Source organism: Heterodontus francisci, chromosome 43 (assembly GCF_036365525.1).
Source record: "Heterodontus francisci isolate sHetFra1 chromosome 43, sHetFra1.hap1, whole genome shotgun sequence".
Taxonomy (NCBI): domain Eukaryota; kingdom Metazoa; phylum Chordata; class Chondrichthyes; order Heterodontiformes; family Heterodontidae; genus Heterodontus; species Heterodontus francisci.
The window spans coordinates 718,668-734,895 of record NC_090413.1 but is presented as its reverse complement, the minus strand read 5'-3'; positions in this window follow the sequence as shown (position 1 = coordinate 734,895).

Below are 16,228 nucleotides of genomic sequence, written 5' to 3'. Positions count from 1 at the left end.
AACATTCTGAAACTCTCTGACACTCTCTGAAACTTTCTGACACTTTCTGAAACTCTCTGAAGCTCTCTAAAACTCACTGAAACTATCTGACACTCTCAGAAACACTCAGAAACTCTCTGAAGCTCTCTGACACTCTCTGAAACTCTCTGAAATCCTCTGACACTCTGTGACACTCTCTGAAATTCGCTGACAATCTCTGACACTCTCTGACAAACTCACAAACTCACAGAAACTCTCTGACACTCTCTGACACTCTCGGACACTATCTGAAACTCTCTGACACTCTCTGACACTATCTGAACCTCTCTGACACTCTGACACTCTCTGACACTCTCTGACACTCTCTGAAACTCTTTGACACTCTCTGATACTCTCGGACAATGTCTGACTCTCTCTGAAAATCTCCGAAACTCACTGAAACACTCTGACACTCTCTGACACTCTCCGACACACTCAGAAACTGTCAGAAACTCTCAGGCACTCTCTGACACTCTGAGAAAGTCTCTGAAACTCTCTGACCCTATCTGAACCTCTCTGACACTCTCTGACACTCTCTGACACTCTCTGAAACTCTTTGACACTCTCTGACACTCTCGGACACTGTCTGACTCTCTCTGAAAATCTCCGAAACTCTCTGACACTGTCTGACACTCCCTGACACTCTCTGAAGCTCTCTGAAACTCTCAGACACTCTCTGACACTCTCTGAAACTTTCTGAAACTCTCTGACACTCTCTGAACCTCTCTGACACTCTCTGACACTCTCTGACACTCTCTGAAACTCTTTGACATTCTCTGACACTCTCGGACACTGTCTGACTCTCTCTGAAAATCTCCGAAACTCTCTGACACTGTCTGACACTCCCTGACACTCTCTGAAGCTCTCTGAAACTCTCAGACACTCTCTGACACTCTCTGACACTTTCCGAAACTCTCTGACACTATCTGACACTTTCTGAAACTCTCGGACACTGTCTGACACACTCTGCAACTCTGTGAAACTCTCTGACACTCTATGGCACTCTCTGACACTCTCTGACAGTCTCTGAAACTCTCTGAAACTCACTGACACTCTCTGACATTCTCTGAAACTTTCTGACACTTTCTGAACATCTCTGAAACTCTCTGAAAATCTCGAAACTCTCTGACGCTCTCTGACACTCTCCGACACACTCAGAAACTCTCAGAAACTCTCTGGCACTCTCTGACACTCTCAGAATGTCTCTGAAACTCTCTGACACTCTCTGAAACTCTCTGACACTCTCTGACACTCTCTGAAACTCTCTGAAACTCTCTGAAACTGTCTGACACATTCTGACAGTCTCTGACACTCTCTGACTATCTCTGAAACCTTCTGACACACTCTGAAGCTCTGTGAAACTTTCTGAAACTCTCTGACACTCTCAGAAACACTCAGAAACTCTCTGAAACTCTCTGACACTCTCTGACACTCTCTGACACTCTGTGACACTCTCTGACACTCTGTGACACTCTCTGAAACTCTCTGACACTCTCTGACACTCTCTGAAACTCTCTGAAACTCTCTGAAACTGTCTGACACATTCGGACTGTCTCTGACACTCTCTGAAGCTCTCTGAAACTCTCTGACAGTCTGTGAAACTCTGTGAAACTCTCTGACAATCTCTGAAACTTTCTGACACACTCTGAAGCTCTGTGAAACTTTCTGAAACTCTCTGACACTCTCAGAAACACTCAGAAACTCTCTGAAACTCTCTGACACTCTCTGACACTCTCTGACACTCTGTGACACTCTCTGAAATTCTCTGACAATCTCTGACACTCTCTGACAAACTCAGAAACTCTCTCAAACTCGCTTACACACTCCGACACTCTCAGACACTCTCTGAAACATTCTGAAACTCTCTGACACTCTCTGAAACTTTCTGACACTTTCTGAAACTCTCTGAAGCTCTCTAAAACTCACTGAAACTATCTGACACTCTCAGAAACACTCAGAAACTCTCTGAAGCTCTCTGACACTCTCTGAAACTCTCTGAAATCCTCTGACACTCTGTGACACTCTCTGAAATTCGTGACAATCTCTGACACTCTCTGACAAACTCACAAACTCACAGAAACTCTCTGACACTCTCTGACACTCTCGGACACTATCTGAAACTCTCTGACACTCTCTGACACTATCTGAACCTCTCTGACACTCTCTGACACTCTCTGACACTCTCTGACACTCTCTGACACTCTCCGACTCACTCAGAAACTGTCAGAAACTCTCAGGCACTCTCTGACACTCTGAGAAAGTCTCTGAAACTCTCTGACCCTATCTGAACCTCTCTGACACTCTCTGACACTCTCTGACACTCTCTGAAACTCTTTGACACTCTCTGACACTCTCGGACACTGTCTGACTCTCTCTGAAAATCTCCGAAACTCTCTGACACTGTCTGACACTCCCTGACACTCTCTGAAGCTCTCTGAAACTCTGAGACACTCTCTGACACTCTCTGAAACTTTCTGAAACTCTCTGACACTCTCTGAAACTTTCTGACACTTTCTGAAACTCTCTGAAGCTCTCTAAAACTCACTGAAACTATCGGACACTCTCAGAAACACTCAGAAACTCTCTGAAGCTCTCTGACACTCTCTGAAACTCTCTGAAATCCTCTGACACTCTGTGACACTCTCTGAAATTCGCTGACAATCTCTGACACTCTCTGACAAACTCACAAACTCACAGAAACTCTCTGACACTCTCTGACACTCTCGGACACTATCTGAAACTCTCTGACACTCTCTGACACTATCTGAACCTCTCTGACACTCTCTGACACTCTCTGACACTCTCTGAAACTCTTTGACACTCTCTGATACTCTCGGACACTGTCTGACTCTCTCTGAAAATCTCCGAAACTCACTGAAACACTCTGACACTCTCTGACACTCTCCGACACACTCAGAAACTGTCAGAAACTCTCAGGCACTCTCTGACACTCTGAGAAAGTCTCTGAAACTCTCTGACCCTATCTGAACCTCTCTGACACTCTCTGACACTCTCTGACACTCTCTGAAACTCTTTGACACTCTCTGACACTCTCGGACACTGTCTGACTCTCTCTGAAAATCTCCGAAACTCTCTGACACTGTCTGACACTCCCTGACACTCTCTGAAGCTCTCTGAAACTCTCAGACACTCTCTGACACTCTCTGAAACTTTCTGAAACTCTCTGACACTCTCTGAAACTTTCTGACACTTTCTGAAACTCTCTGAAGCTCTCTAAAACTCACTGAAACTATCTGACACTCTCAGAAACACTCAGAAACTCTCTGAAACTCTCTGACACTCTCTGAAACTCTCTGAAATCCTCTGACACTCTGTGACACTCTCTGAAACACTCTGACAATCTCTGAAACTCTCAGACACTGTCTGACACTCTCTGACACTTTCCGAAGCTCTCTGACACTATCTGACACATTCTGAAACTCTCGGACACTGTCTGACACACTCTGCAACTCTGTGAAACTCTCTGACACTCTCTGACACTCTCTGACACTCTCTGAATCTCTCTGAAACTCTCTAACACTCTGTGACACTCTCTGACACTCTCTGACACTCTGTGACACTCTCTGAATCTCTCTGAAACTCCCTGACACTCTCTGACGCTCTCTGAAACTTACTGACACTGTCTGACACTCTCTGAACATCTCTGAAACTCTCTGACACTCTCTGACACTCTCAGAAACTCTCTCATACACTCTGACACTTTCTGAATCTCTCGGACACTCTCTGACACTCTCTGACACTCTCTGACTCTCTCTGACACTCTCTGAATCTCTCTGAAACACTCTGACACTCTGGGACACTCTCTGAAACTTTCTGGCAATCTCTGACACTCTCTGAAGATCTCTGAAACTCTCTGAAAATCTCTGACACTCTCTGAAACTCAGTGACACTCTCTGAAACACTCTGACACTCTCTGACAGTCTCAGACACTCTCTGACACTCTCTGACACGTTCTGAAACTTTCTGACACTATCTGACACGTTCTGAAACTCTCGGACACTCTCTGACACTCTCTGAAACTCTCTGACACTCTTTGAAACTCTCTGACACTCGCTGAAACTCTCTGATACTCTCTGACACTCACTGACAATCTGTGACACTCTCTGAAACTCTCTGACACTCTCTGACACTCTCTGAAACACTCTGACTCTCACTGACACTCTGTGAAACTCTCGGAAACTCTCTGACACTCTCTGACACTCTCTGAAACTCTTTGACACTCTCTGACATTCTCTGATACTGTCTGACACTCTCTGAATCTCTCTGAAGCTCTCTGACACTCTGTGACACTCTGAAATTTTCTTGCTGTCTCCGAAGATCTCTGAAACTCTCTGAAAATCTCTGGCACTCTCTGACACTCTCCGACACTCTCAGAAACTGTCAGAAACTCTCAGGCACTCTCTGACACTCTCAGAAAGTCTCTGAAACTCTCTGATACTATCTGAACCACTGTGACACTCTCTGACACTCTCTGACACTCTCTGAAACTCTCTGACTCTCTCTGGCACTCGCTGACACACTCGGACACTGTCTGACTCTCTCTGAAAATCTCCGAAACTCTCTGACACTCTCTGACACTCCCTGACACTCTCTGAAGCTCTCTGAAACTCTCTGACACTCTCTGACACTCTCTGAAACTCTCTGAAACTCTCTGACACTCTCTGAAACTTTCTGACACTCTCTGAAACTCTCTGAAACTCCCTGAAACTCTCTGAAACTCTCTGACACTCTCAGAAACTTTCAGAAGCTCTCTGAAACTCACTGACACTCTCTGACACTCTCTCATACTCTCAGACACTTTCTGAAACTCTCTGACACTCTCTGAAACTCTCTGACACTCTCTGAAACTCTCTGAAACTCTCTGACACTCTCAGACACTCTCAGACACTCTCTGAAACTCTCTGACACTCTCTGAAACTCTCTGACACTCTCTGAAACTCTTTGACACTCTCTGACACTCTCGGACACTGTCTGACTCTCTCTGAAAATCTCCGAAACTCTCTGACACTGTCTGACACTCCCTGACACTCTCTGAAGCTCTCTGAAACTCTCAGACACTCTCTGACACTCTCTGAAACTCTTTGACATTCTCTGACACTCTCGGACACTGTCTGACTCTCTCTGAAAATCTCCGAAACTCTCTGACACTGTCTGACACTCCCTGACACTCTCTGAAGCTCTCTGAAACTCTCAGACACTCTCTGACACTCTCTGACACTTTCCGAAACTCTCTGACACTATCTGACACTTTCTGAAACTCTCGGACACTGTCTGACACACTCTGCAACTCTGTGAAACTCTCTGACACTCTATGGCACTCTCTGACACTCTCTGACAGTCTCTGAAACTCTCTGAAACTCCCTGACACTCTCTGACACTCTCTGAAACTTTCTGACACTTTCTGAACATCTCTGAAACTCTCTGAAAATCTCGAAACTCTCTGACGCTCTCTGACACTCTCCGACACACTCAGAAACTCTCAGAAACTCTCTGGCACTCTCTGACACTCTCAGAATGTCTCTGAAACTCTCTGACACTCTCTGAAACTCTCTGACACTCTCTGACACTCTCTGAAACTCTCTGAAACTCTCTGAAACTGTCTGACACATTCTGACAGTCTCTGACACTCTCTGACTATCTCTGAAACCTTCTGACACACTCTGAAGCTCTGTGAAACTTTCTGAAACTCTCTGACACTCTCAGAAACACTCAGAAACTCTCTGAAACTCTCTGACACTCTCTGACACTCTCTGACACTCTGTGACACTCTCTGACACTCTGTGACACTCTCTGAAACTCTCTGACACTCTCTGACACTCTCTGAAACTCTCTGAAACTCTCTGAAACTGTCTGACACATTCGGACTGTCTCTGACACTCTCTGAAGCTCTCTGAAACTCTCTGACAGTCTGTGAAACTCTGTGAAACTCTCTGACAATCTCTGAAACTTTCTGACACACTCTGAAGCTCTGTGAAACTTTCTGAAACTCTCTGACACTCTCAGAAACACTCAGAAACTCTCTGAAACTCTCTGACACTCTCTGACACTCTCTGACACTCTGTGACACTCTCTGAAATTCTCTGACAATCTCTGACACTCTCTGACAAACTCAGAAACTCTCTCAAACTCGCTTACACACTCCGACACTCTCAGACACTCTCTGAAACATTCTGAAACTCTCTGACACTCTCTGAAACTTTCTGACACTTTCTGAAACTCTCTGAAGCTCTCTAAAACTCACTGAAACTATCTGACACTCTCAGAAACACTCAGAAACTCTCTGAAGCTCTCTGACACTCTCTGAAACTCTCTGAAATCCTCTGACACTCTGTGACACTCTCTGAAATTCGTGACAATCTCTGACACTCTCTGACAAACTCACAAACTCACAGAAACTCTCTGACACTCTCTGACACTCTCGGACACTATCTGAAACTCTCTGACACTCTCTGACACTATCTGAACCTCTCTGACACTCTCTGACACTCTCTGACACTCTCTGACACTCTCTGACACTCTCCGACTCACTCAGAAACTGTCAGAAACTCTCAGGCACTCTCTGACACTCTGAGAAAGTCTCTGAAACTCTCTGACCCTATCTGAACCTCTCTGACACTCTCTGACACTCTCTGACACTCTCTGAAACTCTTTGACACTCTCTGACACTCTCGGACACTGTCTGACTCTCTCTGAAAATCTCCGAAACTCTCTGACACTGTCTGACACTCCCTGACACTCTCTGAAGCTCTCTGAAACTCTGAGACACTCTCTGACACTCTCTGAAACTTTCTGAAACTCTCTGACACTCTCTGAAACTTTCTGACACTTTCTGAAACTCTCTGAAGCTCTCTAAAACTCACTGAAACTATCGGACACTCTCAGAAACACTCAGAAACTCTCTGAAGCTCTCTGACACTCTCTGAAACTCTCTGAAATCCTCTGACACTCTGTGACACTCTCTGAAATTCGCTGACAATCTCTGACACTCTCTGACAAACTCACAAACTCACAGAAACTCTCTGACACTCTCTGACACTCTCGGACACTATCTGAAACTCTCTGACACTCTCTGACACTATCTGAACCTCTCTGACACTCTCTGACACTCTCTGACACTCTCTGAAACTCTTTGACACTCTCTGATACTCTCGGACACTGTCTGACTCTCTCTGAAAATCTCCGAAACTCACTGAAACACTCTGACACTCTCTGACACTCTCCGACACACTCAGAAACTGTCAGAAACTCTCAGGCACTCTCTGACACTCTGAGAAAGTCTCTGAAACTCTCTGACCCTATCTGAACCTCTCTGACACTCTCTGACACTCTCTGACACTCTCTGAAACTCTTTGACACTCTCTGACACTCTCGGACACTGTCTGACTCTCTCTGAAAATCTCCGAAACTCTCTGACACTGTCTGACACTCCCTGACACTCTCTGAAGCTCTCTGAAACTCTCAGACACTCTCTGACACTCTCTGAAACTTTCTGAAACTCTCTGACACTCTCTGAAACTTTCTGACACTTTCTGAAACTCTCTGAAGCTCTCTAAAACTCACTGAAACTATCTGACACTCTCAGAAACACTCAGAAACTCTCTGAAACTCTCTGACACTCTCTGAAACTCTCTGAAATCCTCTGACACTCTGTGACACTCTCTGAAACACTCTGACAATCTCTGAAACTCTCAGACACTGTCTGACACTCTCTGACACTTTCCGAAGCTCTCTGACACTATCTGACACATTCTGAAACTCTCGGACACTGTCTGACACACTCTGCAACTCTGTGAAACTCTCTGACACTCTCTGACACTCTCTGACACTCTCTGAATCTCTCTGAAACTCTCTAACACTCTGTGACACTCTCTGACACTCTCTGACACTCTGTGACACTCTCTGAATCTCTCTGAAACTCCCTGACACTCTCTGACGCTCTCTGAAACTTACTGACACTGTCTGACACTCTCTGAACATCTCTGAAACTCTCTGACACTCTCTGACACTCTCAGAAACTCTCTCATACACTCTGACACTTTCTGAATCTCTCGGACACTCTCTGACACTCTCTGACACTCTCTGACTCTCTCTGACACTCTCTGAATCTCTCTGAAACACTCTGACACTCTGGGACACTCTCTGAAACTTTCTGGCAATCTCTGACACTCTCTGAAGATCTCTGAAACTCTCTGAAAATCTCTGACACTCTCTGAAACTCAGTGACACTCTCTGAAACACTCTGACACTCTCTGACAGTCTCAGACACTCTCTGACACTCTCTGACACGTTCTGAAACTTTCTGACACTATCTGACACGTTCTGAAACTCTCGGACACTCTCTGACACTCTCTGAAACTCTCTGACACTCTTTGAAACTCTCGGACACTCGCTGAAACTCTCTGATACTCTCTGACACTCACTGACAATCTGTGACACTCTCTGAAACTCTCTGACACTCTCTGACACTCTCTGAAACACTCTGACTCTCACTGACACTCTGTGAAACTCTCGGAAACTCTCTGACACTCTCTGACACTCTCTGAAACTCTTTGACACTCTCTGACATTCTCTGATACTGTCTGACACTCTCTGAATCTCTCTGAAGCTCTCTGACACTCTGTGACACTCTGAAATTTTCTTGCTGTCTCCGAAGATCTCTGAAACTCTCTGAAAATCTCTGGCACTCTCTGACACTCTCCGACACTCTCAGAAACTGTCAGAAACTCTCAGGCACTCTCTGACACTCTCAGAAAGTCTCTGAAACTCTCTGATACTATCTGAACCACTGTGACACTCTCTGACACTCTCTGACACTCTCTGAAACTCTCTGACTCTCTCTGGCACTCGCTGACACACTCGGACACTGTCTGACTCTCTCTGAAAATCTCCGAAACTCTCTGACACTCTCTGACACTCCCTGACACTCTCTGAAGCTCTCTGAAACTCTCTGACACTCTCTGACACTCTCTGAAACTCTCTGAAACTCTCTGACACTCTCTGAAACTTTCTGACACTCTCTGAAACTCTCTGAAACTCCCTGAAACTCTCTGAAACTCTCTGACACTCTCAGAAACTTTCAGAAGCTCTCTGAAACTCACTGACACTCTCTGACACTCTCTCATACTCTCAGACACTTTCTGAAACTCTCTGACACTCTCTGAAACTCTCTGACACTCTCTGAAACTCTCTGAAACTCTCTGACACTCTCAGACACTCTCAGACACTCTCTGAAACTCTCTGACACTCTCTGAAACTCTCTGACACTCTCTGGCACTCTCTGACACTCTCTGACACTCTCTGACTCTCTCTGAAACTCTCTGACACTCTCTGACACTCACTGAAACTCTGTGACACTCTCTGAAACACTCTGACAATCTCTGAAACTCTCAGACACTCTCTGACACTCTCTGACACTTTCCGAAGCTCTCTGACACTATCTGAAACTTTCTGAAACTCTCGGACACTGTCTGACACACTCTGCAACTCTGTGAAACTCTCTGACACTCTCTGACACTCTGCGACACTCCATGACACTCTCTGACACTCTGTGACACTCTCTGAATCTCTCTGAAACTCCCTGACACTCTCTGACCCTCTCTGAAACTTTCTGACACTCTCTGGCAATTTCTGAACATCTCTGAAACTCTCTGACACTATCTGACACTCTCAGACACTCTCTCATACTCTCTGACACTTTCTGAATCTATCGGACACTCTCTGTCACTCTCTGATACTCTCTGACACTCTCTGAATCTCTCTGAAACTCTCTGACACTCTGTGACACTCTCTGAAACTCCCTGACACTCTCTGAACATCTCTGAAACTCTCTGAAAATCTCGAAACTCTCTGACGCTCTCTGACACTCTCCGACACACTCAGAAACTCTCAGAAACTCTCTGGCACTCTCTGACACTCTCAGAATGTCTCTGAAACTCTCTGACACTCTCTGAAACTCTCTGACACTCTCTGACACTCTCTGAAACTCTCTGAAACTCTCTGAAACTGTCTGACACATTCTGACAGTCTCTGACACTCTCTGACTATCTCTGAAACCTTCTGACACACTCTGAAGCTCTGTGAAACTTTCTGAAACTCTCTGACACTCTCAGAAACACTCAGAAACTCTCTGAAACTCTCTGACACTCTCTGACACTCTCTGACACTCTGTGACACTCTCTGACACTCTGTGACACTCTCTGAAACTCTCTGACACTCTCTGACACTCTCTGAAACTCTCTGAAACTCTCTGAAACTCTCTGACACATTCGGACTGTCTCTGACACTCTATGAAGCTCTCTGAAACTCTCTGACAGTCTGTGAAACTCTGTGAAACTCTCTGACAATCTCTGAAACTTTCTGACACACTCTGAAGCTCTGTGAAACTTTCTGAAACTCTCTGACACTCTCAGAAACACTCAGAAACTCTCTGAAACTCTCTGACACTCTCGGACACTCTCTGACACTCTGTGACACTCTCTGAAATTCTCTGACAATCTCTGACACTCTCTGACAAACTCAGAAACTCTCTCAAACTCGCTTACACACTCCGACACTCTCAGACACTCTCTGAAACATTCTGAAACTCTCTGACACTCTCTGAAACTTTCTGACACTTTCTGAAACTCTCTGAAGCTCTCTAAAACTCACTGAAACTATCTGACACTCTCAGAAACACTCAGAAACTCTCTGAAGCTCTCTGACACTCTCTGAAACTCTCTGAAATCCTCTGACACTCTGTGACACTCTCTGAAATTCGCTGACAATCTCTGACACTCTCTGACAAACTCACAAACTCACAGAAACTCTCTGACACTCTCTGACACTCTCGGACACTATCTGAAACTCTCTGACACTCTCTGACACTATCTGAACCTCTCTGACACTCTCTGACACTCTCTGACACTCTCTGACACTCTCTGAAACTCTTTGACACTCTCTGATACTCTCGGACAATGTCTGACTCTCTCTGAAAATCTCCGAAACTCACTGAAACACTCTGACACTCTCTGACACTCTCCGACACACTCAGAAACTGTCAGAAACTCTCAGGCACTCTCTGACACTCTGAGAAAGTCTCTGAAACTCTCTGACCCTATCTGAACCTCTCTGACACTCTCTGACACTCTCTGACACTCTCTGAAACTCTTTGACACTCTCTGACACTCTCGGACACTGTCTGACTCTCTCTGAAAATCTCCGAAACTCTCTGACACTGTCTGACACTCCCTGACACTCTCTGAAGCTCTCTGAAACTCTCAGACACTCTCTGACACTCTCTGAAACTTTCTGAAACTCTCTGACACTCTCTGAACCTCTCTGACACTCTCTGACACTCTCTGACACTCTCTGAAACTCTTTGACATTCTCTGACACTCTCGGACACTGTCTGACTCTCTCTGAAAATCTCCGAAACTCTCTGACACTGTCTGACACTCCCTGACACTCTCTGAAGCTCTCTGAAACTCTCAGACACTCTCTGACACTCTCTGACACTTTCCGAAACTCTCTGACACTATCTGACACTTTCTGAAACTCTCGGACACTGTCTGACACACTCTGCAACTCTGTGAAACTCTCTGACACTCTATGGCACTCTCTGACACTCTCTGACAGTCTCTGAAACTCTCTGAAACTCCCTGACACTCTCTGACACGCTCTGAAACTTTCTGACACTTTCTGAACATCTCTGAAACTCTCTGAAAATCTCGAAACTCTCTGACGCTCTCTGACACTCTCCGACACACTCAGAAACTCTCAGAAACTCTCTGGCACTCTCTGACACTCTCAGAATGTCTCTGAAACTCTCTGACACTCTCTGAAACTCTCTGACACTCTCTGACACTCTCTGAAACTCTCTGAAACTCTCTGAAACTGTCTGACACATTCTGACAGTCTCTGACACTCTCTGACTATCTCTGAAACCTTCTGACACACTCTGAAGCTCTGTGAAACTTTCTGAAACTCTCTGACACTCTCAGAAACACTCAGAAACTCTCTGAAACTCTCTGACACTCTCTGACACTCTCTGACACTCTGTGACACTCTCTGACACTCTGTGACACTCTCTGAAACTCTCTGACACTCTCTGACACTCTCTGAAACTCTCTGAAACTCTCTGAAACTGTCTGACACATTCGGACTGTCTCTGACACTCTCTGAAGCTCTCTGAAACTCTCTGACAGTCTGTGAAACTCTGTGAAACTCTCTGACAATCTCTGAAACTTTCTGACACACTCTGAAGCTCTGTGAAACTCTCTGAAACTCTCTGACACTCTCTGACACTCTCTGACACTCTGTGACACTCTCTGAAATTCTCTGACAATCTCTGACACTCTCTGACAAACTCAGAAACTCTCTCAAACTCGCTTACACACTCCGACACTCTCAGACACTCTCTGAAACATTCTGAAACTCTCTGACACTCTCTGAAACTTTCTGACACTTTCTGAAACTCTCTGAAGCTCTCTAAAACTCACTGAAACTATCTGACACTCTCAGAAACACTCAGAAACTCTCTGAAGCTCTCTGACACTCTCTGAAACTCTCTGAAATCCTCTGACACTCTGTGACACTCTCTGAAATTCGCTGACAATCTCTGACACTCTCTGACAAACTCACAAACTCACAGAAACTCTCTGACACTCTCTGACACTCTCGGACACTATCTGAAACTCTCTGACACTCTCTGACACTATCTGAACCTCTCTGACACTCTCTGACACTCTCTGACACTCTCTGACACTCTCTGAAACTCTTTGACACTCTCTGATACTCTCGGACAATGTCTGACTCTCTCTGAAAATCTCCGAAACTCACTGAAACACTCTGACACTCTCTGACACTCTCCGACTCACTCAGAAACTGTCAGAAACTCTCAGGCACTCTCTGACACTCTGAGAAAGTCTCTGAAACTCTCTGACCCTATCTGAACCTCCCTGACACTCTCTGACACTCTCTGACACTCTCTGAAACTCTTTGACACTCTCTGACACTCTCGGACACTGTCTGACTCTCTCTGAAAATCTCCGAAACTCTCTGACACTGTCTGACACTCCCTGACACTCTCTGAAGCTCTCTGAAACTCTCAGACACTCTCTGACACTCTCTGAAACTTTCTGAAACTCTCTGACACTCTCTGAAACTTTCTGACACTTTCTGAAACTCTCTGAAGCTCTCTAAAACTCACTGAAACTATCTGACACTCTCAGAAACACTCAGAAACTCTCTGAAGCTCTCTGACACTCTCTGAAACTCTCTGAAATCCTCTGACACTCTGTGACACTCTCTGAAATTCGCTGACAATCTCTGACACTCTCTGACAAACTCACAAACTCACAGAAACTCTCTGACACTCTCTGACACTCTCGGACACTATCTGAAACTCTCTGACACTCTCTGACACGATCTGAACCTCTCTGACACTCTCTGACACTCTCTGACACTCTCTGAAACTCTTTGACACTCTCTGATACTCTCGGACACTGTCTGACTCTCTCTGAAAATCTCCGAAACTCACTGAAACACTCTGACACTCTCTGACACTCTCCGACACACTCAGAAACTGTCAGAAACTCTCAGGCACTCTCTGACACTCTGAGAAAGTCTCTGAAACTCTCTGACCCTATCTGAACCTCTCTGACACTCTCTGACACTCTCTGACACTCTCTGAAACTCTTTGACACTCTCTGACACTCTCGGACACTGTCTGACTCTCTCTGAAAATCTCCGAAACTCTCTGACACTGTCTGACACTCCCTGACACTCTCTGAAGCTCTCTGAAACTCTCAGACACTCTCTGACACTCTCTGAAACTTTCTGAAACTCTCTGACACTCTCTGAAACTTTCTGACACTTTCTGAAACTCTCTGAAGCTCTCTAAAACTCACTGAAACTATCTGACACTCTCAGAAACACTCAGAAACTCTCTGAAACTCTCTGACACTCTCTGAAACTCTCTGAAATCCTCTGACACTCTGTGACACTCTCTGAAACACTCTGACAATCTCTGAAACTCTCAGACACTGTCTGACACTCTCTGACACTTTCCGAAGCTCTCTGACACTATCTGACACATTCTGAAACTCTCGGACACTGTCTGACACACTCTGCAACTCTGTGAAACTCTCTGACACTCTCTGACACTCTCTGACACTCTCTGAATCTCTCTGAAACTCTCTGACACTCTGTGACACTCTCTGACACTCTCTGACACTCTGTGACACTCTCTGAATCTCTCTGAAACTCCCTGACACTCTCTGACGCTCTCTGAAACTTACTGACACTGTCTGACACTCTCTGAACAGCTCTGAAACTCTCTGACACTCTCTGACACTCTCAGACACTCTCTCATACACTCTGACACTTTCTGAATCTCTCGGACACTCTCTGACACTCTCTGACACTCTCTGACTCTCTCTGACACTCTCTGAATCTCTCTGAAACACTCTGACACTCTGGGACACTCTCTGAAACTTTCTGGCAATCTCTGACACTCTCTGAAGATCTCTGAAACTCTCTGAAAATCTCTGACACTCTCTGAAACTCAGTGACACTCTCTGAAACACTCTGACACTCTCTGACAGTCTCAGACACTCTCTGACACTCTCTGACACGTTCTGAAACTTTCTGACACTATCTGACACGTTCTGAAACTCTCGGACACTCTCTGACACTCTCTGAAACTCTCTGACACTCTCTGAAACTCTCTGACACTCGCTGAAACTCTCTGATACTCTCTGACACTCACTGACAATCTGTGACACTCTCTGAAACTCTCTGACACTCTCTGACACTCTCTGAAACACTCTGACTCTCACTGACACTCTGTGAAACTCTCGGAAACTCTCTGACACTCTCTGACACTCTCTGAAACTCTTTGACACTCTCTGACATTCTCTGATACTGTCTGACACTCTCTGAATCTCTCTGAAGCTCTCTGACACTCTGTGACACTCTGAAATTTTCTTGCTGTCTCCGAAGATCTCTGAAACTCTCTGAAAATCTCTGGCACTCTCTGACACTCTCCGACACTCTCAGAAACTGTCAGAAACTCTCAGGCACTCTCTGACACTCTCAGAAAGTCTCTGAAACTCTCTGATACTATCTGAACCACTGTGACACTCTCTGACACTCTCTGACACTCTCTGAAACTCTCTGACACTCTCTGACACTCGCTGACACACTCGGACACTGTCTGACTCTCTCTGAAAATCTCCGAAACTCTCTGACACTCTCTGACACTCCCTGACACTCTCTGAAGCTCTCTGAAACTCTCTGACACTCTCTGACACTCTCTGAAACTCTCTGAAACTCTCTGACACTCTCTGAAACTTTCTGACACTCTCTGAAACTCTCTGAAACTCCCTGAAACTCTCTGAAACTCTCTGACACTCTCAGAAACTTTCAGAAGCTCTCTGAAACTCACTGACACTCTCTGACACTCTCTCATACTCTCAGACACTTTCTGAAACTCTCTGACACTCTCTGAAACTCTCTGACACTCTCTGAAACTCTCTGAAACTCTCTGACACTCTCAGACACTCTCAGACACTCTCTGAAACTCTCTGACACTCTCTGGCACTCTCTGACACTCTCTGACTCTCTCTGAAACTCTCTGACACTCTCTGACACTCACTGAAACTCTGTGACACTCTCTGAAACACTCTGACAATCTCTGAAACTCTCAGACACTCTCTGACACTCTCTGACACTTTCCGAAGCTCTCTGACACTATCTGAAACTTTCTGAAACTCTCGGACACTGTCTGACACACTCTGCAACTCTGTGAAACTCTCTGACACTCTCTGACACTCTGCGACACTCCATGACACTCTCTGACACTCTGTGACACTCTCTGAATCTCTCTGAAACTCCCTGACACTCTCTGACCCTCTCTGAAACTTTCTGACACTCTCTGGCACTTTCTGAACATCTCTGAAACTCTCTGACACTATCTGACACTCTCAGACACTCTCTCATACTCTCTGACACTTTCTGAATCTATCGGACACTCTCTGTCACTCTCTGATACTCTCCGACACTCTCTGAATCTCTCTGAAACTCTCTGACACTCTGTGACACTCTCTGAAACTTTCTGGCAATCTCTGACACTCTGTGACACTCTCTGAAACACTCTGACACTCTCTGACAGTCTCAGAAACTATCTGACACTCTCTGACACGTTCTGAAA